This window comes from Opisthocomus hoazin, chromosome 5, assembly GCF_030867145.1.
Source record: "Opisthocomus hoazin isolate bOpiHoa1 chromosome 5, bOpiHoa1.hap1, whole genome shotgun sequence".
Classification (NCBI taxonomy): Eukaryota; Metazoa; Chordata; class Aves; order Opisthocomiformes; family Opisthocomidae; genus Opisthocomus; species Opisthocomus hoazin.
The window spans coordinates 70,156,627-70,183,428 of record NC_134418.1 but is presented as its reverse complement, the minus strand read 5'-3'; the positions used below and the strand labels follow the sequence as shown (position 1 = coordinate 70,183,428).

Below are 26,802 nucleotides of genomic sequence, written 5' to 3'. Positions count from 1 at the left end.
TGTATTTTTGGTGTTAAAAGATCCTGTAATATGACTGAGTTTGGTATTCAAAGTAGTCCTAAAACTGAAATATTATGCTGCTCTTGGAATAGTTTTCCTGTTTTGTCAATGTGTTGAATGATGAGAAAGCAATAGTGAGATTCAAACCTGAGAGATTTACATATCTATCCGCTTAAAAAAGATGGGCATGAAAATGGTTCCCAAAACCAGATTCATCCAGAGTCCAATGATGTGCATGGTTACCAAAGGATTCATCTAGCCCAATGTCATGTCTCCTTCAAAACCAACTGATTCTTGTAGAAGAACAAAAATATCAATATTTCTGTGGCATGCTCCTCAAATCTGAAGAGATGTGCAGTTGTAATTCCTCTTCATCCATATGGGATATCATAAGGTTATTAACAGCCTGTGATAAATGTTTTTTCTTTCATTAATTTCGTCAGTTGCACATCTTTTAATATCCATTGAATGTTAACTTTTAACATTGACCGATTTCTCTGGCAGAGTTCCAATGTTTAATTACTTGATTGTGTGAAGAACTACTGTTTGTTGTTATTATTAACGAACTCCCTAGGCTCTTACTTTGTTGCATGTTGAAATAAATTATCAAATCTGGTATGGATTCTTTAAAAAGATTGCTCTTTATTCCTCCTTCATAGCCCAAATTAAAAAATTGGAAGAGTCTCTGAGGGCCTAGCATATATTTGCTGTTTCTGAACAATTTTGAGACTATCGTGTGAATTTTGCAGAGGAGAAAATCATTATCACTTATTGATACTCTCTGCAAGATTATGCCGTGTCAACCTTTGACAGTCACAATTAAAGAAATTAAACTAGTTACTTTTTAACACCTGATCTTCTCGGAAGTCTAAAGAACATGAAATAGCTTCAAAAGCATATCAAGGAGAGTGCTACTCCAAACTTTGTGTTCCCTGCAGTGGATTCCCAAATAACCAGAACAGAAGGAAATCTGTCAGCACATTCACAGGCGCTGAAAGTTCAGTTGAATGGAAGAGTAGAAGGCAGCATTAACTGTTCAATTTTGGCAGATCCCACTGTTCTCCACAGTCTTGGTGCTGTGCCTAGTCACTTCAGGAATGAGAGGCAAGGACATCACAATGAGCAGTCAGAATGGTAATCCGGGATTCCTGTCCAGGCACGCGTGCGTTCAGCTTTCGACTTTGTAGAGGCTGCACTTGGGTCTCTTCCAGTAGCTTTTGCAAGGGTAGAAAAGAACAGCAGCTTTTCCCGGGCTGCTGACTTGATGGTTTGAGGAAGGCACTGCTGAATTTAGTATAGATGTCTAAAAGGATTTTTTTTTTTTAATAATGTGAAAGTACTGAATGTGTTTGGGGGATGGTTTCAGATTAAAATTTAACCAAGATTTTTTTTATTGAGGATGCTTAGGCAGAACGGTTCTTGGAATCGGGAGGAGTCTCTGGGGGAGCTGGTTGTCCTTGAAAAGCTTCTTGAAAAGCTTTCCCTGAATAGATACAGAAAGAAGTTCGGTTCATAATTTTGTACCCAGGTTAGTTCTTTAGGTACTTGGCAGTAGAGTTTCTCTCATCAGGCATAAACAATGGTGAACTTGAAGGGTTCATGTTTCTACCTAAAGACAGCTCTCCAGTGATTTCCAAATGTGGAGCTATATTTGTACGAAAAGTGTTGCTAGGACAGATGCTCTCTTCTTGTTTCTGTAAATTCAGCAGTGCAGAATAATCATACGTGTTTGAAAAGTGATTGAAGTGCCTCATGTAATCTGGTTTTGGGATGCTTCAGCATGATATACCTTTTGAAGTGCCCTATATTCTTTGGCATTGGATGGTACACAGCTAAAAGTTAAATTTTCATTTTGGTGTGGGGCAGAATTTGACCCATAATTTGTGCAGACCCTTTGCGATATCTAAGCACTGTAACAATTTGGCTTTCTGTTTTAACTCCCAAAGCGTGATTTAAATCTTACTGTTAGTTTCATTTCGAAGTAGTTGTTTTTCTGCCTGACGTATGTACACGGGAAGTAGTTTTTCATCTGTCATCATGAATTATGCAGTTAGCCGAGTTATCATACAAGGGTGGGAAAAACTTTGTGTTCAAAGGCTTTACTGGAGTCGCATACTATCATTGGAAGCTCTCTCACTGGAAAATAATAATTAAAATTTTTGATGTGATTTTGATGTGATTTTAATGTAATGAAAAGCTAAAAGGATGGAGATCAGGATGTGCAGCTGTGAAGGGGGAAGGACGGAATGCAGGCTGTATGTGACAGCAGCAGAGAGTATTGTCAGGCTAGTTCTGAAGCTAGAACTGCAGGTGACCTCTTTACACTCTAACTTATTCATCCCTCACTTGGAGGCATGATGTTCAATTTTTTGTCTAGAAGTGCATAGGCAATGAATATACTGTCACAGGGCGGAGTTTTTACACAATTACATATTTTGTGTTATTTTTTCTGCCTGTTCTTAGTTGTGTAGTCCTTTAACTAGTATACTTGCATTTAGAAACATATTTTTTATTTATGCCTGCTATTAGTTGTGTGAATATTTAATTGTATCTTTTTGGTATCTTATAACAGCAGCCTCAGAGTATTTTAAAGTAAGATTTCTAAGCGGGATCATACATATTTAGAAATGAGATGCTTGGGTTTTGTCAGAGAATCTTGAAGAATTTTTGAAACATTCAGCCAGTTTTAGAAATAGCTTGGGACTTTATATATTGTGAGGAATGTTACATGTGCTTTTTGCTGTTTCGGTCACACAGGCATTAGGATGTATAAGTGAAGCATTTTCAGCTAGTTAGCTAGTTAATAGTTTACAGCTGGAAATAAACTGTATGGAGTTTTATCATTTTCACAATTTTATAATTATTTAGTAATTTATTGTTCTGTTGTATGCATCCTGTGGTGACATATGTTAGGTTCATCAGTTCCAAGTTAAGATTTCAAGGTTCTTGTTAACCCTAATACTAATTTCAACAGGTACACAGTAAGCTACTGGATTATATAAAATGATTCATTCCGGTAATTTAGTGCATTAAAAAAAAAGACATTGAGTTCCTATTAAATTGCTAATATGAACATGTTCTGGGTAGTTTATGTATGTGAAAATATCAACACTGCAGTATAAGGAAAGCTACTTCCAGCTGTATGATCAAATGCTTTCTGTTTAAGATCATGTAATACTTCAGTAATTTTAAAATAACACCGTAACTAAACTATTCAGGTATATATTGCTTTTCTTTATGATGTCCCTTTTCTAATACTCAAGTATTTGAAAATAAGATGAGATACAAATTTTGCATTGCTTTCAGCTAATGGGAAATTTACACGTCTCCCATGGCACCAGCACAAGCATCTGTGTTCCCAAATTTATCCATAAAAATAATGAATAATTTTGCCATATTATAACCTACTTTTTTAAGCTCAGTCAGCACAGGAGTTTGCGAAATGATTCACGTACATGAAATTTTTGAAGACACAGAATAAGCTTTTTACAAAAATTGTAAACTAATACTAAAAATCATCTTTTGAAATTATTATTTTAGTAGCTCTAAGCATGCCTCAGCTGTTTGTCTAGGGGTTAGGGTATGTGCAGGGTTGCTAACTTTTTTTTCTTAAACAGATGTTGACTTTAAAATAGATCTGAGAGTTTTCAGGGCACGCTCATGTTCCAAGCTTCTGACAATAGGCTGGCACAGGACTCATAATGAACGCTGGTGGTAGCATTCACTAGGAGCATGAGCATATCATCAGGCACTTTCTATTAATTCTTGTATTTCCAGTATTAAGTATTACAATGACTTCATTACAATTTCGTGGCTATATAGCCATGCCCACATAGCAGGATTCAATTTACTAGTGAAATAAATGAAACTGAAATGATAGGCCATTCAGATCATTCAAGCTGAGGCTTTACACTGAATGTGTAGATTTGCATTAAAGCTTTTGATGTTGTTACCAAATTGAATGGGAATTTCAGATGTTATTTTCTCTATTGTAAATCGAGTCTGAATGAACCACCAGTGGCACCATTGCATTTGGCTGATAACAGTAAGCAGAATGCTGAGCACAGAGAGGAGATAATATGCTAATGTACAAACCTTCACACGTCCTGCATTGCAATCTGCATCATAACAAGCCAGTACATATCAGCAGAACCAGTTCCAGTGTTGCAGATGTGTAACCAAGATTCTCTTAAAAAAGATGAAAAGGTGTTTTCTCCCTGCCTGTTTGTTGGTAACCAAGGGAGGACATATGATCAAACCAGAACGTGTTCCTTTCAGGTGCTGCCTCTTGTCCTGCAGCCTTCGTGGGTTTCCTTCATTTAGGGAAGACTAAAATATGGTTTTCTTCAAATTTTTACCTTATCATATGCTGCAAAGTAATCACAGTCTCAAGTCGGCAGCAGGTAGTCAAAACCATGGAATTATCTGAACTTGATTATTTGTCAGAGACTGTAATTTTGGTATTCTGCTAGATTAAAGGAGTGCCATGATGTATAGGCCACTCGGCGTGGTTTGATCTGGAAGGTAAAATTTACTTTGCGTGTTATAACATTGCCCTGCTGTCACAAGTGAAGTGTGTTTCTAACTCCCTTTCTGATTTAGGTTGGGTCAGCCAGAGTTCGCACAGAGCTCTGTTTGGTTTTAATTGGGTGCTCAGCATTGCACCCAAATCAAACGAGCAAATCCAACACTATATCCTCTTACCAAAGCTGAACAGAATAAACAGAATAGAGTTATACATTCATGAGTATCCTGAGATACAGGTTTTATGGTATAGCTTGCAACTGAGGTGTGTTTTATAATACCATACTAGTGAAATCCACCATGTTGCAAAACCAAAGCAGATGTATATTGGTGTTTGCAACATTTTAGAAATCTGAATATAATTGAATCCTAGGCACTAAGACAGTGGAAGTGGAACAGATTTTGCAATAGTTTTTGTGGTCTATAATTTCGTGTCAACTGAACTGACAGTTGTGGAGTCATCTGTTCAGTACAGAAATGCTGCGGGAGGAGAAGAAACCTTTTCCCATGAATAAAACACATCTTTTTATTAATGGATGAATGTTATCTAGTGAAATCTTCCTTACAGGCTTTTACTGTCTAGTTTCTCCCATAGGTTGATTTAAAAATAGTGCTTCTTCAAAATTTTATAGTAATACCAAGATGTAAAATTCACTACAAACAATGAGGAGACAGTCCAGTTTGTCATATTTTACTCAAATGGTGGTATGTAAAAATGAGCAGGTCAGATCTGAGTTGATTTTTATACCTTTGAAGAATTGCTTCTTGGAGTAAGTTTTGAGTAACAGAATTAACTGTCACTTTTAAGAGAACAGAGAAATCAAGGATTCACAGAGGTATAAAATTTTATTTGAAGCATCTTGCAAGGTGCAAGTGTCCTGTCATAGCTGAGAATAATGGTTTGTTGTCATAGGGAATATTTTGAATGAAAATATCTGCAGAAAAATAGGTTTATTGACAGTTATTCTAAAGAAAACCTGAAAAAAATGATAGCTATTACAAAGACTAGTAATTAGTTTTAAAATTTAACGGAAAATCACTTTACAAGGCAATAAATGTCAGATTCATTTAATTTACAGATGCCAACAGTATAACATGGTTAAATCACATTTGAGAACCTGCAAAATATCTCTCTGAATCCTCACTAGAGACATTCTATGTTTAGAGACCAGCAGAAGCAATACATAAGAAGTGCAGATATATTTAATTTGCCTGTGAAATGATGTGCACAAGCAAACTGAAATGTACTGAATGGACCTTCAGCAGCTGTGTCAGAATAAAAACAATGCCAAAAGCCAGTGAGAAATCCCTACCGCAGATAACCAGGTACCATGTACTATTCTGGTATAAAAAAATGCTTTATGCTTGGGTCTCACTGACCTTGCCTCATTTCCTACAGCTCTCTGGGTCCTTCTGCTGTGGTGCCTGTGATCCTAGGCTCAGTGAGATGCCATGGTTGAGATGCTGTGGTTCTGCACTGCATCTCAAGTGTGTGTGTCTAGCAGGACTCACACCTGAAAGTATATCTGTAGAAGTTCAGTTTGCATGAGGTTGGTTTAGTTTTTGGAAGACATGTGACTGATATGATGCTTTTAGATTAGGTTTTTATCTGATGCAAATAATGACATCTGTTTTGGGAAATATTCCAAATTTTTTGCGTATATTCTCTATATTTAGATCTTGAAAATTATTTATTAGGACGTTTAGGGAGGATGGTCACTCTTGGACATAATCCCAGCTAAAGCAGCTACCCTCAAAACTTGTGTTGGAGTGAATATTCACGAACACAGTTTTGAAGCTCAGTTCTGCTGCCTTGTGTAGTGTAAGGCAAGATGAAAAATTCAAAAATGTATTTGGGATAGAAAAAGTAACAATGAATAGAAATAGCCTTTAGATGAGCAACGAGAAATGCCAGATTACAAAAGCCCAAATCCTTTCTGTGACTAATAATGTCCCTGAGTGGATGTGAAAACATTGAGGAGATACGGAGTCAAGGACTATGCAAGTGATGTTTGTTAATTATTTTGTTTCTGTCAAGATAAAAGAGGAAATTGAAACTGGCTAACTAAAGAAAGGGGTAACTTCTGCTGATAGTAAGGGGTTATTCAGTGTAAAGCAAGTAAAAAATTATAGAAAAATTAACTATTAATCTCAGAGTTGGTTTAGTACCAGATTTACATCTCTGTTATAGTATGTAATTTTGTATTGTGTTCCTGAAGAACATTGTTATAAAAATATCTTGTGTTAATATAAGGTAATGGTCTTGCTGAAAACTGAGATTTTTTCTCCCCCAGTTTAAACAAAAAGTGCATCTAAGCCTTTAGCTGAAAATTGAGCTTTTGTGTTTGAAACAGGGGAACCTCGAGCCGGGGTTTTCATACTTATGTTAGTCACTATGACTGCCTTACCTGTACTGCATTTTGCATGTTACATCTTACAAAATCTTTATTAGTCTTGATATATGTAGTCTGAGGTCTGAGAAGGCGTACTTTTATAGAGTTGCTTAGGAGCAGATGGCAATAAAGTGCTTATGCCATTTTATACTTCACAGGACTTTGCAAACTGAAGCTTGGAAATTTTTTTCATTGACAATTCATTAGTGTCGGTATTGGCCAAGTTTGAAACAAAATTTTTCTCTTTTTTTGGCATTAATACTTCAACATTTTTTTAAAAATTGTATTTTCAATGTAGGGCAGACTGCTTTAAGAAAAATGTTTTTCCTACTAAGCAAAAATTTTGGTGAAAATGAGATACTTTCTCGAATGAAACACACAAAACGTTCTTTCCAAAGTAAAATACATAGCTAGAGGGGACTTTCTCCATCACTGAGTCCAGTCACATGCTGTTGTAATTTTCACATCATTCTTTAACTTATCGTCAGTTATATTTTTTTCTCCTTTTACTGGGAAGTTGTTTTTCTAACAATTAAGAATCTTCTGTGTCTAACCTAAATTAAGTCTGTCGATATTTTATACCCATTTCTCATGCAGAAACTGTGGCTTGTCCTAACTTTTCCTCTCCTTAGTTACTACTGCAGAAGTATTTATACATAGCAGATATCCTATCTCAGCCATCATTTTGCTAATCTAAACCGGTCAAACTCTTTAAGCCTCTCTCAGACAGCAGGCTTTCCGTTCCTCTAATGATTCTACTGGCCTTTCTGCCCCCATTCCCGTTTCAATTAGTATTTCTTATGTATATGTCCTTGTACATGCTGTTCTAGATGTGATCTCATCAGTGCCTGGCACAACAACAATAACATTTGCCTGATAGTTTACAGAAAGCATTCATCTTTCCTTTAGTGTCATTTAAGAAAAAGATTATAAAGAAACCTGCTATTGAAGACTTTGGATTAAAAGTTGCCTTATACAAAATACTGTGCTAAAACAAACATATCATTTAATAAGAACAGCAATTACCATTTTTATCTTGAAAAGAAGGAGAGGTGCAGGGAAGTAAAGTAGTAAAGTTTTCAGCTACAAATTAGTTGCTTTGCACACAAGAGATTGAAGCAGAAAGTTCAATAAAGAGCTTCCATGTTACATGATAGAAAAAGTAAAAAAGATGGTGCAAAGCCAATTAGGTTTTTTGTTTGTTTGTTTGTTTACCACTGAAAATACTGGAATTTAGATATGGTAATTTAAAATGGCTTTAGAGCATCCGAAATTAGCTCTTTCAGAAAAATGGTCAGTGTGCTGTTATGAACTCCTCAGGGGAATCTTCCTGAGGATTCAAAACTATATTCAGTGAAACTCAAAGTGTGAGAATAGATATATTAAAAGTGAGAGTAAATAGCACTGCAGGCACTGTAGTGACACTGTGTAAATCAGTAGTAAACCCTACAGAACATCTAGAACGCTTTGTATATTTTGACCACATTTCAGGAATTGTGACTCAAAAAGATTTAGATTAATCTTGAGGCTTGAGCCTAATCTTTAAAGCTTGGGAAAAAAAAACAACAAAAGAAATAGTAACAAAATAGGAAGTAATAGCTCAGCTCAACGACAGAGAAAGGTATGTTACTTCAGAAGTGGGGGAAGACCATACACATACTGAATGGCACAGCAAACTGTTTGGGGAGTATAGTAACTTTCTCATAATGCAGTATTTTCTGTCGTGATCTGGGTAATGATATAAAGATGACACTGCATCTGGGAAGGATAGAAAAATTTGAGTTCCAGAATGGATGAAATAAATTAGTTTCGGAAGGGGCAAGTTTACTAATGGGGGATAATTCAGTTCCCAGAAGGACAAGTGTGATGCACCGTATGGCGTGCATGATTTCATTTTATGGTTGAGCTGAATTATCATTTTGCCAACACCAAAATGTGGAGGTCTTTCCCTACCTCACGTGGCGTAAATCTTCTTCACTTTCTTTCCCCCAAACAAAACCAAACCTGAGGGCAAGAGACTGAGAAGACATAATTAATATTCGTCCATATTTTTGATAGTTCCCTGTCTTTCCCCAAAGCCACTGAGCCTGTGTGTCTTTCTTTAATTGTTTCCTTTAAAGTCTCGTTTCATCTTAGGGTCTTGTGGGGCTATGAACTGTTGACTGTGAAGTCTGTACAACTAAGACAGATCAGCTATTTTTTTTATTTTTGTCTTATTCTTGTTTCTTGCTTGTTCATTTAGTTCCTTCAAGTTTCCTGTGCAATAGTCAGTGTGGTGTATCATGGCCTTTCATAGTGCTAATCTACTTATCAGGGTTTTCAGAAGAATTATTCTCAGGAGTCACAGAATATGAAGCATGCATGACATAACTCTTTTTTTTCTCTCTCTCTCTCTCTCTCTCTTTGATGGCAGCACATAAAATTATATACCCACATCACTATTTAGCATCTGGTTTCATTTCACAAAGTGTATCTGGCAATCTTGTATTCTAGGTTTCTGTTTATCTGTGTAATAATCCTTCATCAAAGGACTTTTTTTAAAAGTTGAAGTATTTAAATAAACTTTACTGAAACTTTTGGTAAACAAGTGCATTAAGATTCTTGGAAGAAAGGGAGGAGTTACTAGTATGCTATACACTAGTTTTCTGTATACATGTTTATGACCTGTAAATTAGAATGAGAACAGCTTATTCTTGATTATCCTGCCCATTAGCAAGCAACTTATTAAATGGATACAGTCTCTGATGATTATTCTCCTTTATTGCATGTAAAAGTGATCTATTGTTTTAGAAGTGTTTGAGTTCAAGTTAGTTCAGAACTATGTTGGAGTGAAAAATAAATTTTTCAGAGTACTAAGGTGAAAATACAACAGGGAGTAGCATCCAAGTCTCACAGTTGGATAAGCTAATTCCACCAAGTAACCTCGCTTGTTAGGTGAGTAGAAACCCTTTCCAAATGAAATATTCTTCAAACCCTAATACATAGGAAATGGTTTTAAGGAATGTCTACTAAACAGAAAATTGAAAAATCTCAGCCATTAGTAACTTCAGACAGTGTGTATATGTTTGTGTGATGGTATCTTTATGTGTTTATGCTAGTTTCTGTTGACTAACTTCTGCATTGTAATCACAGGAATGTTGGAAAAGTTGGTTTATTCTTTATATGTCTCTTGCTGTTTCATGTGTGACCTGATGAATAAGGCCTGGTGCTGTAAAAATCTTTACCTACATGTGCACACTGTGAATTTAGGATAACATGTGAGGATTTAACATCTGGTTTTGGTACCTCAGAGCTAAGAAGGTTATTGTCTGCTGCTTTACTTACCCGATATTTTTTAGATTGCAATGTAAAGAGCAAGAACGTGCTGCATAAAGGGGTATCTTAAGCAGAATGTGTGGAGATACTAGCTTTGAAACTTTTTGATAAAAATATTAAGTGTCATAAGGATGCTCAGATACTATCGTATTTTTCTTGCTACTTGTGTAATATGGGTATGCTGGCATGGTGCCGTTCATTTTTTTAATTAATTTTTTTAAAATTAAAAATTTTTTCCATTAAAGACAAATTGGACAACTAACTTCATACTAAAAATGTAATAAAAGATAATGCGAGTTACATTATATGATATTTATAACACTTTTATACAGGATATGGGGATTTTGCACAGCTATTGTAAATCATTGGGTTTAGTTTCCTTAGAAATGGTAATATTTTTTTCAAAATGCTGTTCAGCAAAGGTAAGGACTTACTGTTTAATTTACTCTGAGCTTATTCTGTGAGGAATAAAATGTGGACAAAGCTATGGAGAAAGGACTAAATCTGAAGTCCTTTTAATTTTTTTTTTATACACAGAAATTTTATACTCACCAGGAACATTCCCAAATACAGATGAATTAGCAATCCATGATTAACTGCAAGTTTTCAGATTTACGTAAAAAATTATCTCCCCACATTTTTCAGAGTTGTTGAGTTTCCAGGAACTTTAAGTTAGTGGGAGCCAAATCATTTGCTTTACATTTGCAAAGATATCTTCCAGGACTGAATTAGTGAAATACGGTCATATGTAATACTGTACAACAGTTACATTGGCTAGTATGAAGTGTTCTCATTTATATCCATCTTGGTAATTGAAATGACAAATTTCAGTCTTATAATTATCCAGTTTATTTCTATTAATGTAAGAAGGTCAAAATTAAGACAAACTAAAAGCCCCTTTCGCCCCCTGTGCTTGGCTAGTTGTGAATGGTATGGGAGGGGTAAGGTAAGAGCGTGAGCTGTTAGTGTGGCTCCCTAGAGTATTCTCTCAGCATCCAGTAGCTTGTAGTTCAGGGAATTCCTGGGAAAGAAGTAATTTTTAATGTGTTCCTTTTGAACAAACTTTTCTCTGCAAGTATGTGCTGTCACTTTTTGATTCTCTATAAGCTTTCAAAAATACCTGATGTGCTTGTTAAAACATTAGTCACTTATGGTATTTGCTTTGTTCCTAACCTATTGCCAGCCATTTTGATTTGGTGTTCTCTTGTTCTCGTACTGGTAGACTGGAAAATCGTTTCATATTTTCCATGACTCTTAAGATTTTGTGGCCCTCTATTGAGTTTCAGCTCAGTTGTCCCAGTTCTAGTTTGAGTGGTTATACTTTGTTTAGTTGCTTCTTGTGCAGAGGCAATTCCATCTATTGACTATACAAATTTTCCAGCAGACTTCTCACTCTTCATGTGTTTGGGAGAAGGAAGAGGATTACTGTGAATGTTTATGCCTTTGGCAAATTGTTCCTCATTGTCGTTTTTTTTTGGCCCATAGCTTTTTACATGCAATCACCGAGAGGGTAGACTTCTTCATATTTTTGTCACATGGACACAACTTCAGCTTTTCGTAGGATTCCTTCACAGCTGTACATTCAGTTTGTTCAACACTGAAGGGTACTGAATGCAGTGTGAAAATTTACCCAAAAGTCTCAAATTTTGAAGTCTGGAACAATATATAGATGTTAAGGCAAGAAAAAAATGTCTTGTCTAACGGCTTCATGAGCCAAGATGCAAAATTTCACCTTGAAAAATTTCAGCTCCAAAGGGGTATAGATTAATCTCAGTCATTTTCATGGCGATTAATATTACTAATAATTTGTCTGCAGTTTTGAATAGATACATATACAGTCTTGATTGATAGTACTTTTGGGTTATATCTGAATTTGACTTGTCAGTGCTAAACAGAATATGAAGTGCTGCAGAGGCACAGTCAGACCCGGGTAGGTCACCCATTGCTCAATGATTTTCTGTCAGCTAAATGCAGAGAAAGGCCTTAAAAAAGAATTTTTGCTTGCCTTGGTTAGTTTAATTTATCAACTGTCTCACAGGAGGCTTAGCGCCATAACAGAGAAAAAGAAGACAGATGGTCAATGGTTAAGAAGAAAATAATTTTTCGTGGTGGCCAAGATGAATTTGCAAAGGTGCGGGAAAGGCAAAGAAGCTTTGGGAGGAATGTGGGTTTTTTTTCCTTTTGGCTACCCTAAGTATACAGTATACTGTATAGTGGATTTTCTATGCAGTGGTTGTTACAGCAGAGCTGGCAGTTTACAATACATTGCAGATGTATACTTAATAAACTAGTGATTCACCACCTAATGTTCGTTTGACAGGTATGATTCTTGACATAATTAATTCATTGAAGTAAATAACTGAAAAATGCTGCCTTTTCGTGGTGGTTCTGGTTTGTGTCATTTTCATAATGAAAAATATCATGAGCTGTTTATCATGTTTCTCATTATTTTCTTTTTATGCTCTTTAAGAGAGTAAAAGGGTAGAGGAAATTACCCTTAATTTACAAAGTTCTTTTAGTTGCCAAATATACAAGCTTGTTGCCGTGAAGACTGGCACACAAAGTGGCTGCCTGACTCACTGCTGGTAAAGGAAGCACCTTAATAGATTATCAGGTGAATGTCTGACTATATTAAATGGCTAAATAAACTACAGGGATCAGAACACATTTATTTTAGGATGCAAGGGAAGTTATGATATCCCAACACCTGCTCTCAGATTCCACTAAGTGCTTGTAAAAGACATATAGCTTTTCATTCTCTGCTCCTGTTTCGTGTCATGTTTTCTTAGTACCACAAAAGAACACATACCAATTATAGCCCTTGGAGAAGTGCACTGTAAAACTGAAATGAAAAGCTAATATAAATATGAACTTAAAGCTGCATGTGCTGTGGCATTAAAGAGCAGGAATTTAGCTTGGAGTGCAATGCAGAAGTGACTTGAAGTGGTGGAAAAGTATAATTTCTTTTTACGTTTAAAGTGGGAGAATAGATTCTTGCTAATGACTGAGCATCGCAGAGACAGGATGGGGATTTCTTCCCTGCATCATTTAAATCCTGTAGCTAATTCAGGGCTCCTAGTGCAGATTTTTGCAATGAGAGAACTGAGGGACTGACAGAAAGGCTCTTTTAAGGTTTTTTTAACTGGAGGTGTCCACTGATGTTTCTGTCATTATGAGTTGATCTCACTTTCTCTCCTTATGCCATGGAGATTCTTACGGATCAACTCATATACAGACCTGAGAAGGGAAGAAAATCCAGCTGTGCTGCATCTTCCTTCAGTTAATTGCAGAGGCCAATTACTTGCACCATGAGAAAATATCATAGTGAGAGAGTGACTCCAGGAATATAATGTTGGCTGTTGTACCAGGGAGAGCTGGGGCATTTACATGACTTCTCTCCCACACACATATCACAGAATCACAGAATGTTAGGGGTTGGAAGGGACCTCTGTGGGTCATCTAGTCAGGGTCACCTAGAGCAGGTTGCACAGGACCTCGTCCAGGCCGGTCTTGAATATCTCCAGAGAAGGAGACTCCACAACCTCCCTGGGCAGCCTGTTCCAGGGCTCCGTCACCCTCAGAGCGGAGAAGTTCTTCCTTATATTCAGCTGGAACTTCCTAAGCTTCAGTTTGTGCCTGTTACCTCTTGTCCTGTTGCTGGGAACCACTGAAGAGAGTCTGGCCCCACCCTCTGACACCCACCCTTAAGATATTCATAGGCACTTATACGGTCCCCTCTCAGCTTTCTCTTCTTCAAGCTAAATGAGCCCAGCTCCCTCAGCCTTTCCTCGTAGGACAGATGCTCCAGTCCCCTCACCATCCTTGTAGCTCTCTGCTGGACTCTCTCCAGTAGCTCCTCATCTTTCTTGAAGTGGGGAGCCCAGAACTGGACACAGTACTCCAGATGGGGCCTCACCAGGGCAGAGTAGAGGGGGAGGAGAACCTCCCTCAACCTGCTGGCCACACTCTTCTTAATGCACCCCAGTATCCCATTGGCCTTCTTGGCAACCAGGGCACACTGCTGGCTCATGGTCAACTTGTCATCCCCGTCTCCTTGTATAAAGAGCTTTCACACTTTGCCTTATAAAAAATACATCGCAGAGGCTTAACATATTTTACCTGTGTAATACTTAATCTTGTGTCTTTTATCTGGGCCTTCTGAGCATATTTGAATCCAATTTCCCTGGGAAGCATCGTGTAGGGAAGGAATTGATCTCACTTGGTGCTAATTATTTGTAGAGCAGGCTGAGAGATTTTGGATGGCTGAGACGTTCATGTTCATGGGGACAGTAGTTCTGCCTGTATTTTGCATACTGGGATGGGGAGGAGACTTTCACTGTCCTTTCAAACTACACTATGTATAAGTGGTAGCCACAATTTTATACTTCACTTTGTTGCAGTCCCACAAAACTAGTAATACAAAGGTGGAAAATATTAACACATTATTTCTGGTAAAAAAACCTGGTGTAATTTCAAGTGTGCACTGATTTTAAAAGAGGAATCATGTCTGCGCTGTTTTTATTGGGGATTACATTTTCATCTTTTATTGCCAGTAAAATTTCTCCATCTAATCACAGTATGAGGTAATGTTCCTCTAATGCTGCTAATTGGCATCATATTCAGAAGTTCTGTCAGTTTGTCCTTATCTTTCCTCCTCAGTTTGTCTCTAATGTAGATGAGTAAGCTGAGTTATGTACTGTGGTGCTTGGCTGTATTACAGTTCAGTGGTTTTAGCACATCTATTTTCTTTGAATGTAAAAGGTTAATTTCATTTCAGTGTAAATTAGATCTGGATATTGACCTTTACAACTGGAAAAACAGATAGAATCATAGTTTAATTAACCTCCCAACTAGGATACGTATTTGAAACATACTGAAGAAACCGTAAGTTTTAAGCACTACTTGAAGCCACATAGGAGAAGTGGATTGTTGACACCCAGAAAAATTAAAATTGTCCAGAATTAGATGAAATGAAAAGTTTGTTACTGAAGTGATGAAAAATACAGCTGAGTTTGGAAAGAACTAAGTTAAACCGAAATTGGAATATTGAAATTATGTCTTCATAATTTGTCTTTATTGTGAAATGGGGACAGCAAAGAAGACACTGATTTTATCTGCTTGTTTATTGACATTTTCCCTAACCTGTCCTCTCTGCCAGCTCTCTGTGGTAGCATTCCATAGCTCTTCCAAGTTAAAATAAAAGTTTTGTGGAATTAGATTGGGTGCATGTAAGTTTTAAAAGAAACTAAATTCTGGAAGTAATTGAAGAAAAAAATTAGATTTAATCCTTTTACATTGTCTTTGCTTGGTCACTCAGCATTTTTAATCAGTTAAATGCTTAATTAAAGAATCAGGACTGTAATCCGAACCTAATCCTTTCTCTGAGGATCATGCCTGTAATAATTTCTTCTTCAGTATCTCAGATTGTGAAAGCCCTGTTTTGCTTGTTTATAGTAATTATTGGCAAGAATACTGTTTCTGTACGAGGGGAAAAAATTAGTTGGAGCTAAAGATGGTTTTTTAGATCTAAAAGAGGGTCACTTTAATACCATCTGCATTTTTATAGCTGTATAAACCAATGTTTGCCAGAGGTGGGAGGCCTGGCTCAGAAAAATCTGAAAGATAACATGTTGCTAAAGATATTCTATGAGCATCATATTGCAAAGTGTGGATCACTACCTGAGATGAGTGAGAAAGATCTTCAGTGAAGCTGGTTCAAGTTGACACTGCATAAGTCACTATTTACATACCTGCTTCAGATACAGGTGGCAGAATGTTGTGTATTTTCTTAAAATAGTATAACTGTATTCGAAGTCCTTTCCAACATGGACTGCTGGAAATCTGGAATTGCACTGAAGACTAAAAATCTAGAGCATTTATCACGTTGAAGACCTGCTGTAGTGAAATGAGAGGAAGTGTGTATCTATTTAGAAAATTACAATAGTGATTTGTGTGTCATATTGTTTCACATTACGTGTTGTGACTAAGAATAGCAGGATTCCTTGGTGAGAAAGCAGAGAAAAGAATAGAATGGAATCACACATGCTTCATTGTTGCCTGCAGTAATGGGAAAAATGCAAAGAGTAAGGTATTAACTTATATGTAAGACAGTAATTAAAATGTTTCATGAATAAGAAACTAGATAATTTCAGTGGTGTTTTTAACAGCTAGAGCCTTTGAAGACAGACGTACGTAAATGCATAGAATATTGTGTGCAAATACTCACGTCAGTTATAGTGTCAGGATGTTGCTCTCAACACATTAGTCTAAATTCTATGCAGTAATTAAGAGATATTAATAAAATAAATATAGTCTATTCTATGTTCTGGTAGGTAGTTATTTATAGCCACTCTGGGAAAGTTTGAATTATTGTCTGTCCTAATTATGCCAAGGACTTTTTTATTAGGCATGAAGGTCTGACTGGGAGGAATTAACAACTGCCTATGATGTCTTTGTATTATAGCTAATCAGATATCTTGGCAGAGCCGCTTCTTATATTTTTATTTTATTTTTCAGTTCATTCATTTATCATCTGCAATCAGAAATTGTGCTCTCAACAATAAAATCTTCCCTTGCCTGAGCTAGGGTAGCTGTTTCTTTTCCCCAGCACAGTCTCCCCATTATCTGTTTTCCCCAAACTTCCTCCTTCTTTCACCCTCACTGTTCCTCTTTCCATCAGAGAGAGTTCTGTTATAACACAAGAAGGAATAATCATTAAGTGGTGTGCTGTACATGTCCATCTCTCAGAACGTCTTTGAGACTGAATATGTAGGTCATGTCTTTCTGAGAACAAAAGACCCGTAGAAGGCTTCTGTCATAAATATGTATGACTTGCTGGGCAAGTCTGCTAAGAAATAGGTGTATACTGTGTTCTACACTTCTTTTTGCTTGCATTATTTTAAATGGAAAATAGGATCAAGATTTAGCCTTTGAATTAAAGATTAGGATAGCCATAAAGAAAAAACAAAAAACCTTTTCTGTGATAGTTTCACTCCATCCCCTAACTGAATAAATTAATATATAGCAATAGGTACGCATGTGAGTTCTAAGAACAAGCCAAATTTAATTGTGATTTCTACAGCATCCTTCCTCTAACGAATATACTGAATATTTCAGAAGGCAGAGAAAAAAAAATTAAATTGTGGCCTCCGTCCTGAACCTTGCTGTCGTAAAATACTCCAGATGTAACTGAAACAAGGATCTAGTCTTTGTCATGGAAGCTCTTCAAAGCATTGGAGTAAATGGCACATTTCTGGGTTTGTGCAGTAGTAAACTACTATTCGTTTCTGCTGCTAACTTCTTCATGAGGAGACTCAGCAACTTTATAGATGCAATTCAGACAAAGCTTCCCTGTAAACAAAAATGATTTCTGTAATAAAGATCTGTGATAGCATATATGGAAACTTCGCAGCAGCAAAGGTTGTATTGCCTTGGTGGTGGATCCCATCATCTATGAAAGATGGCAATCACTGGATCAAAGTATGTAGAAGTAAAATTTGAATGAACTTCAGCATTAGTTCTGAAGCAGAGAGAACTGGCTGTGGGTACATATTATGACTTGAAGATGTCTTTCCTCCAAATTTGTACACATTTTAGTGTGAATAAATATGTCACCCTGCAAGCTTTCATATAGAGTTTGGTTGGAAAGAATTTTTGTAAGAATTTTGTCATTCAATCACTAAAGTTTATGTTTTGCTTGGATTTTTAAAAAGGGAGGAGTTGCAATGTTCAAATTTATGTTGATAATCACAAACTACGTAATGACTAAAATAATGAGTAGATAATTAAATTAAATGATAAGCCCCAAACTGTTTAATTATTTATTAATCTCAGTTAATCTAGCATTAAGATGAATTTGGGGATTTCCAGCAGAGGCAGGAAAGATGCTGATGAATGTATTTGTGGAATCTATGTGCATCTCAGATTCAGCTGGCATAAAATTCCTTCATGTCCTTACATTTGTTATTTTCAGCTTGTGTTTGTAGGTTTTCAGACATGCTAAGCCTATAGCTAAGAGCTATGGGCCTTTGCATCTGGGCCTGCTGGTGCAGAATTAAATTATTCAGCTGGTAACATTTCTGATTTTTCAGCTGCATCCGGCAGTAACAACCCTGACCACCAGGGTTCAACACAAATTCTCTTAATCTTGCTGTTATCTAATGTCAGTATTTTCTGTGAGCTCTACTGTTCTACTTGCATTTCTGTTATACACGTGGAGACCCCTGAGATATGGGTTTGCTGCATATCAGAAGCCAGGCATATAATCAAACAGTGTTGTTCTTTATCCAGTTTGAATTCCATTATTTTTTGCTTAGCATTATTACTTAGCACTTAGGACTTATGGTCAGGAACTTAATTCTTTATAGTTTTGGTCCTTTTGTTCTCACAGTTGGAGATCAGTGGGTTTAGGCTGAATAATGAATCAAATTGGCCAGTGAAAGGTGGCACCTGTACTTTAAAGGATCTGAATGCTTGGATAGACTTTAGAGGACTGGGAAAATACTCTTTCCTTTCATTTTCCCTTTTACTCAGAGGAGTTTGAGTTAAAGGGACACTGAAGACAGAAAACTTGTAATCAGATAAAAGGTATAAAAATAGTGCTATTTGAACGTACAATGCATAATCAAGTGATGTTTTATAGCTATAATGTAATTGAGGCACTTTGACCTTGCATATTTAATTAATCTTTTGTCCTTTGATACATACTTGGCTGTTAGACAAGTACTTGGCCACTCAAAGTCTTTAATCTCTGGTACTAATTGACTGGAATCCAGCAGGTCACAATAATTGGCAGACAACAAAGTGACCTCTGAATTCTGGCTTCTAAAACATGTTAGTTTGTCTTTTTAATTAAAAAATTTACATATAGTCATACTTAACAAAGAGAAAAGTGAATGCATATCGTACTATGAACTAAATATCAGATTAGATGATTCTCAGACTGTGTCTACTTTCTTGTAAAAAAAATATCCATTACTCCTTACTACTATTTGCTGAAATTTGTATACTGACCACCAGGAGTGTTCAACCAAGAGAGAACAATTGCCGAGACCAGATGTATGGAGAAACAAATGAAAAAAAACCCAAAAAACATTCAGACTGATAATAGAACAAACATTGATTGGAGCTCAACATGGTGAATGAAAGACCAAGTCTTCTCTTCAGACTCATTCAGCGTCTTATAGAAAAGCAAAGTTTCGTGATGTACTGAGAGCTTTGGAAGATAAATATAGTGGCTAGTGTACTAAACTACTATCATGCTGTACAAGATAGAATGAAAAAAGAGATCTTGATTGATCAAGGATGGAAACGCTTAAATATGTTACCTGTAAATTATAATAATGTGTAAATGATTGAACCATTTGATTTAAGAGTGCTGGAGTGAAAGTTATTGTGTTGCATTTCTGTTCAACATAGAAGAGAGAGAAAATGATTATTTGATGTCATAGTGAGGATGATTCTATTTCACTTTCTTGCTCCATGCCTCAAACCCATTTAAGGAGGGTAACACAGTGTGAAAATAAGTGATAATTAAACAGTTGGTTTATTTCATATTTGACACCGAGCTGTACAGTGACATATATGTGTCACACCTATGTAGAAGTAATAAAACAGCTGAACTGACAGTCATGCATTAGCAAAACAGATTGACAAAGTAAAGCCTGCAGACTGTTTGTTGCTTTTGTATTTTATAGAAAATGAAACCAGAAATTGGTGCTTGTCTTCATTTGCTGTAGGTGAGTAATGCCAAGAAAAAAAGGTATAAAAATAACGCTTGCAGTTTTCCAAGGTGAGTTATCTTTATCAACAACACCCAAACACAAAATCTGCCATAGCATGTCTCCAGTAATAAATGAATGTAAATCAAGTATTAGTGCAATCATGCAGGTTTTTTATAATTGCCAAGTAATTTAGACATTAGCAAGTAAGCAGCAGAAGGTGGTTTTGACATGTGGAAATCTATCACAAATTATATTGCTACCTGTTACAACTAAAGTGCTCTGATTAATGTAGTGAGATGGTAGAAATTAAACAGGCTGTAGTTAGACATTAATACAATAATAATAAAAAGCTCTGTATTTTTGCTGAAGAGAAGTATTTTGGCAAATAGCAGTAGAAAGCCAAAACATTAGTAAGAAGTTTGTAGGCCAAGATTTGTTTCTGAATGTGACAAGTAAATCTTCTGTAGACACTGTGCCACAGAAGTTAGAGCCTTTTATTGAGTGTCAATATAAGTACGGTTCTCTGGTGAAAAACTAACAGTGAGAATTCATGTCATTTCTCTCCCTCCCTGCAGGCTCGAAAGCACTAGCTCTTTTAAATGCCTGTATGCATAGGGAAAATCTTACTTGTTATGTGATACCATATTTTGACACAAAGGAGAAAACATTTTCCCGTGTTTATTTTTCATACTGTCTCTTTTCCTTTGTATTTGCCTGTTTCTGTTTTTATTATTTAATTTTGTAATCTTTTCTGTAGTTATAATTAATATTATCACTGTGCATTTTTAATTTAATTCCATTTGTGAATACTACTCCATCCATCTTGATCATATCTAGGTATGTCATTAGAGTACAGGCTAGCAGTTTGTTGATTTTTAAATTATAGTCTTGGTCTGCTTTTTCCCTGTGACTTTTTAAATAGAAGGTAAAGGCAAGTTTCACTTGTCCAATATCTATCTTTGAAACTTTTAATTTTTAACTGTGTGATTAGCTTTGGATAAAGACAGGAATCACTTGTATCTCGTTAGAAAAGTACTACAAGGAACTGTCATTTTGGCAGCCTTTTTATTTCGTATGGTATAAACTGAAGAGCAAAGGCGTCTAATTAGATTAGATTTTTCATGCAGTGTTATGTGTGATGCTTGGTGTTCACGAAACAGTTCCTGAGTTGACAAGGACAGATACTATTTTAGATGCATATTTTTGCATACTAAGAGTGATTGAGAACACCTAATCATAGAGAACAAGCTTGTATGAAATGCTCGTGATTTTTCTTAAGGTTAAAGTAAGCAAAAGGGTAAACGAAACCTGTTTAGTTTGAAAAAAAAATCCTGATATTGTCAGTCAGCTGATTGATTCAGTGAGTGAAACCAGGAGTGTATGAAAATTTCACATCTACTTAAAAATGAAACCAGTCATGTGAAATTACGTTTTGTTAGAGTATGTTAACCGAGCGATTGGTTAGGATATTGGTGTCCATAGTTTCTGATGGATAGTGTCATTTGGAAATGAGCTGGGTGACACAACACTGGCTTCCTTTTGAAATGAAGAACACCATGAACCTCTCTGCCAGTAGATGCAATCCGCTGAATTGCCCTAGATCAAGGAGGCAGAACGATCCTCTGGCACCAAGCTGTTGCCACACAACGATTTATTGCTTATTGCCCAAGTCTGTCCTGAGCAACATATACATTCTGCCTCCTAGTAGAGGTAAGTGGAAAGATTTGTGAAAAATATGATGAATTATATTGAACAATGTAAAATACTGGTACTTCTGTTTTGCACTTGTTTCTATCATTTCTCTTTAGTATTTTAATAATTTGGTGCTTTGGACATAGAAACAGATCATACTTCAAGTAAGAGTGTGAGACCATCTTGTCTGCTTCAAATATACTTTCCAAAGTATGCTCAATTGCGGAGCGATATGTATACAATTTGTGATGTTTTTGATACAATGGAACTTGATAAAATAGCTTACACTGGAGACTTCCCCTGTGGTAACTTGTTCAAGGCTTAAACCCTGAGTCATGTGGGGCAGGGGCTGGACTGTCACATTGCATTTCATTGACTTGGATAACGAAGTATGTAATCTGCAGCAGGAGGATGTTGAAGATGGTTCTTAGATCAGTTTAAGATTTGCTCAAGTTCTTTACTTGCGTTCAGTGAAGGAAAGAATGTGATATTCTTCAGCCTCTGAACTGAATCAAATGGCTACTCTTGGTCCGCCGAAGGAAATTAGAACCACTTCCAACTCTCAGTTCCTAGTTGTCTTAATTGCAATAGGAACAAGTTCACTTTGCTCCTAGAAAGCAGGACGTACAAATGAGCAAGACCCTTTGGCAGCTGTGTATGGATTCTTTGTTGTAAGACTCTCGCTCACCTTTATATCTTGATCTTCTGAAATCCCGGCCTTTTTATTTTCAGTTTTGTTCCTTTAACCTCATTCTCATTAGTATTAGGCATTACCAGAAATAATTTTCCAATAAAAGCTTCTGGCTAGCTTCTTATCTCATGGTCAGTCAAGGGCAGCTACTTGACATCCATTGTCTTTTTACTGATTTGTATTGAACTTATTTCCGAATTCATGATTGTTTCATTTGTCATTTTGGCAAGGATTTCTAAGAACTTTTCACTTTTTCAAAGCATGGTACAACAAAGTGAATTCTGTCTCTTTCTGTGAGCTGTTAAAGGAATTGCCCTTATGTCAGGTGGGTGGTTAGTACGTGCTGTATTCGGACTGTATGCGATACACGCCTGTGCTGTGCTTCAAGGTTGATTCAGTGCTGGATTTCTTTTTTTTTAATGTAATGGTGTATTTATTCCAGTTTCTAAAATAGTTTTGACCTTGTACATCTGTGCAATACAGAGAAAGTAACCGAATGTTGGAACATGGAAGTTGTGCGTGAAATTGCAGGTAGAAGCATCACTGTGAAACCCTTATATTGTAACAGCAAGCATGCTATTGTCTCATCTTGGCCTGTGATGGAAATTGCTCTGAGCCTCATTAAACTGTAATTAGTATTTTCAACTCAAAAGGATAGTGGAACAGATTCTGATATATTTATCATGCTTATTAGCAGTTTGCGCTAAAAAGAAAGCTGCTACACTGAGTCCATTGAGACTGATGTGGAGTAAAATAGTACACGATAATACACTAGAGATACCAGTGCATGAAGCAGCTGTAAGCAGCACAGTGATACGTCTGTGCCATGCGGCTGGTTGCATTCCTTTTCACAGGAAAAAATGGTGAAGAAGAAAATAACTTCCAAAAATGTTTAACTCCAAACCTTACTGCAGCCCAAGGACCAATATCCGCTGCAAATCTGGCCACAAAGATATCTTAGTTGCAAAATTAGTAAGAGGGCACGTGCCAAGTGAAGCACCTGTACATTATTCTTCTGCAAGGTTACCCAGCAACCCACTCATAGGGCGGTTCCTTGGTTGTTGCTATGTACTCTTCTTCCCACTTATAAATATGGAAAATACACAACTTCTAGGGTAATAAAACTAAATTCTTCATGTCACACTGGATTATGTAGTCTGATTCCACAGAAGACAGTCAGAACAGCATGTCTGAAATGCTTCAGCATCCTCAGAAGCTTTGCTTGTGGTAACCAGCTGGTTTTGTACAGCTGTGATTTACAATATAGACCTTCAGTCTGTTTAGATTTACCTTCATCACAGGCTTTTCACCTTGTAGGTGATTTGATATGAATGTTGAACTTCTCAATCAAGTTGAAATTTATTCGAACGGTGAGTTATTTGTTTACAAATAAAGGAGATAAATTTTCTTCCATTTTCAAATGCAGACTTTACCAATAGTTTTATATTTGGTGATTTATTGGTATGATTCATTCATAAGAGGAGATGTATGGCTAACTGAATATTTGAAAATATGAAAAAATTAGATAAAATATGTAACAACGCAGAAAATGGTTCCATTAATAATAAAAGATAACTGTCAATTAATGATAGGCTGCTTTCTCAATATTATTTTAGGGCTAAAAACTGCTTTGAATTCCTTCCAAGACTCAAATTCCCCACATCAAAGCTCTTCAGAACTTGCTGGTTACTCTGAAAGTTGTTAAGACGTTATCACCAGCAACTGGTATCCCCCTGCTCTTCCTTCCCGTAGAGAAAAGGCTGTCCAAGTCCAAACTGACCAAGAGGCAGGTTGCATGCTCTGTAGTAGTAACACGGTCATTATCTTCTTGGTGTAAATAGTCATAAATAAATACCTATATATTTACACTTGTGTATGTTTTAATAATTTAGATCCCAATACAAAAAACTGTGCGAAAGTTCCTGAGTAATGTAACAATAACTACACTGTGGGAGACAGTGTTATCCTGGCTCTGGCCATGCTCAGTAGCAGATAACTAGGAAAACACTGAATACATTTACATATCTGCACGTATAAATACATTCATAGATAGATAGGTAGTTATATCAATTTAGATGTTTGATAGAGAGATATGATATAGTATATGTGAATAATATAAACAATACATATTGCATGTATTTTGTTGATATTTACCTTTTCTTAATAGTTATTACTTATATTTTATTATTATTTTAATTAAGGGTTGCATCTGCATCGCAGCCTTTAATATTCCCAGCGGACTTTTCTTTTGTGTGTTGGCGCTTTGAACCCAGCTGTTCTTTGGCATTAAAAACATTATGGGTTCCACAGTAGAAATATGCATGATGCCTAGTAATCATACAGTGTGTTTATGTCTTAGTTAATTATGGGTGCTGGAATTTTTGTTTATCAGCTACAGCATATGTTGCCTGTTTTGTGTTTGTGTCTTTCTGTTTTCATTTTAAGGTACTGAAATACGTATATCGAGTCCAACATCAATTTTAATAATGTTAATCCCTGCTCTTTAGATTTCCGGTGACTGACATTGCTAGTTCAGATCATCTAGACATCTGATAGCTCAGGCTGTAAAGTGAAAGCAGTTTCTGCTCCTCTTCAAAATTCCAGAAGTGAAAAGGTGCTGAAAGGAGGCTCCTGTGCGGAGCAGTGAGGGGGTGGTAGGTAGAAAGGGACTTCGGGCAGGCAAACCCACATTTGTTTGGCGTGCGTTGTGCTTACATTTAGGAGACATGTATTTTTGTGATAAGTTGTGATATGACTTCTAGAAGAAAATCTGTCGTTACAATCATGTATAGAACTCTAAGCCTGAGGACTGAGTGCAGATGTGTGAAGCAGCATGTCGCACCACTGTGATGCAATGGTTAGAGTCCACAGGAAAGAAAGCAAAGGCGAAATATTTTGTGCAAAAGATTTTTTTTGAGGGCTGGGTTGGGTGTATGTGTGTGACAGAAGTTGCTGCTTAAGATTCTCCTGTGAATGGCAATACTGTGGTTAATTCTTGATGCTGTTGTGCTCTGTTCAGAGAGATGAAGTGCAGTCTGCTAGCGAGCTGCCTGCGTCAGCCCAAGTGATGCTCAGAGCCAGAGAAGAGCAAGGGACAACTAAAGGAAAGAAACCAGGCAAACCAATTAGTTATTTTAAAATGCACTTTGATACCCAGCAAGACTTGAAATTATTAACTGTGCTTATGAATATTTAGTGCAAGTCAGAAAGCAACCAGACAATCTATCACTTTCCTCTTTAGAGTAAGAGCCCAAACTGCTTACAGCAGTATTTTAGGGATTTGTTGCTACTAGCCTTTTTATTCGCTTGCTTTAGTAAAAATACTGTTTGTTAGCAATGTAAGTCACATTTGCAAGCTGGGAAAAACCGTATTTCTGAGCACCAGAAAGTTTAATGGGTTTAAATTTTAGCTGGTGTCTGCAAAAAAAAAAATCAGTTCAAGAACCCAGTCTTGTGCTGAAGCTAGATTTTTAGGAGATGGTTTACTGACACAGAAAAAAAGAGCTTTAGCTATCATTTTGGTTTTTATTCTTTAATTCCTTATTACAGCCCAGGTTGGTTTCTTGGTATGATGTGGTGGGACAGGGACATAGAACATTTCTCCCAAAGCAATTTCATGAACTCATCATAATCTGAAATTTCATGGCATTATTTCTCTCTTGTCTTCCTCCCAGAATTTATATTGAAGCTTGAATTCTGTTTTCAATAATATACTTATAAATGATCTTGGTAAAACTGAATTCTTAGGAAATTTACAAACACAGACTGATTTTTCTTGATATTCTAGGGGAATAGTTACAGGAACTGGTTTCTGTGCTATTACAGTTTTGAAGAGATACTGGATGGAGTGTTTGCAGGATGTAACACAAGACAGAAGAGATGAGATATTGGTGGTACAGGATGTCTGGAAATAAGGAGAGGCATTCCAGTGTGGGTTTTTTGGACAGCATGATAAAACATCCAATCTGAAAGTCTTGTACAAGTCATGGCCAGGAGAGATCTTGGAAGGAGGTGTTTTGCTGACTGGAGAAAACAACAGTTTGAGGATTTTAGCAAGAGATCTCTCTAAATATTTTGGTTTTACTTCACTCAAGTGCCAGACCTCTGTATGTGTAAATCTATAAAACTCAGTCCAGGAGATCAAGAGCCCTAGTTGAAAGTGTGAAATAATTCCTGCTGAGAAGTGTCAATTCTAAAAGGTGGATGCTACTTTCTTTGAAATAATATAATTGGAAGGACATGAAAAGGCAATTCTCTGATGCACAAAAATAAGTATAGATGTTTGAACATATATTTCTCTGGCTATAACCTTTCAAATGTAAATCAGTATTGAATGTATGGGAAAAATATCTTTGTATTAGTGTTTAGCAAGCTTGTAGGGAAAATGTTCTTCAATAAAGATAGTTACTCTTCACTTACAGTACGAAAATGAATCAATTATTCTTAACAATGTGAATACTTTGTA

General features: G+C 36.4%; 1 protein-coding gene across 7 annotated transcripts in view; it reads left to right on the top strand.

Annotated features, from left to right (window-relative positions):
• The window catches only part of MARCHF1 (membrane associated ring-CH-type finger 1), a 248,518-nt gene that overhangs the window by 167,195 nt on the left and 54,521 nt on the right, over positions 1 to 26,802 (top strand). The window lies entirely within an intron of this gene.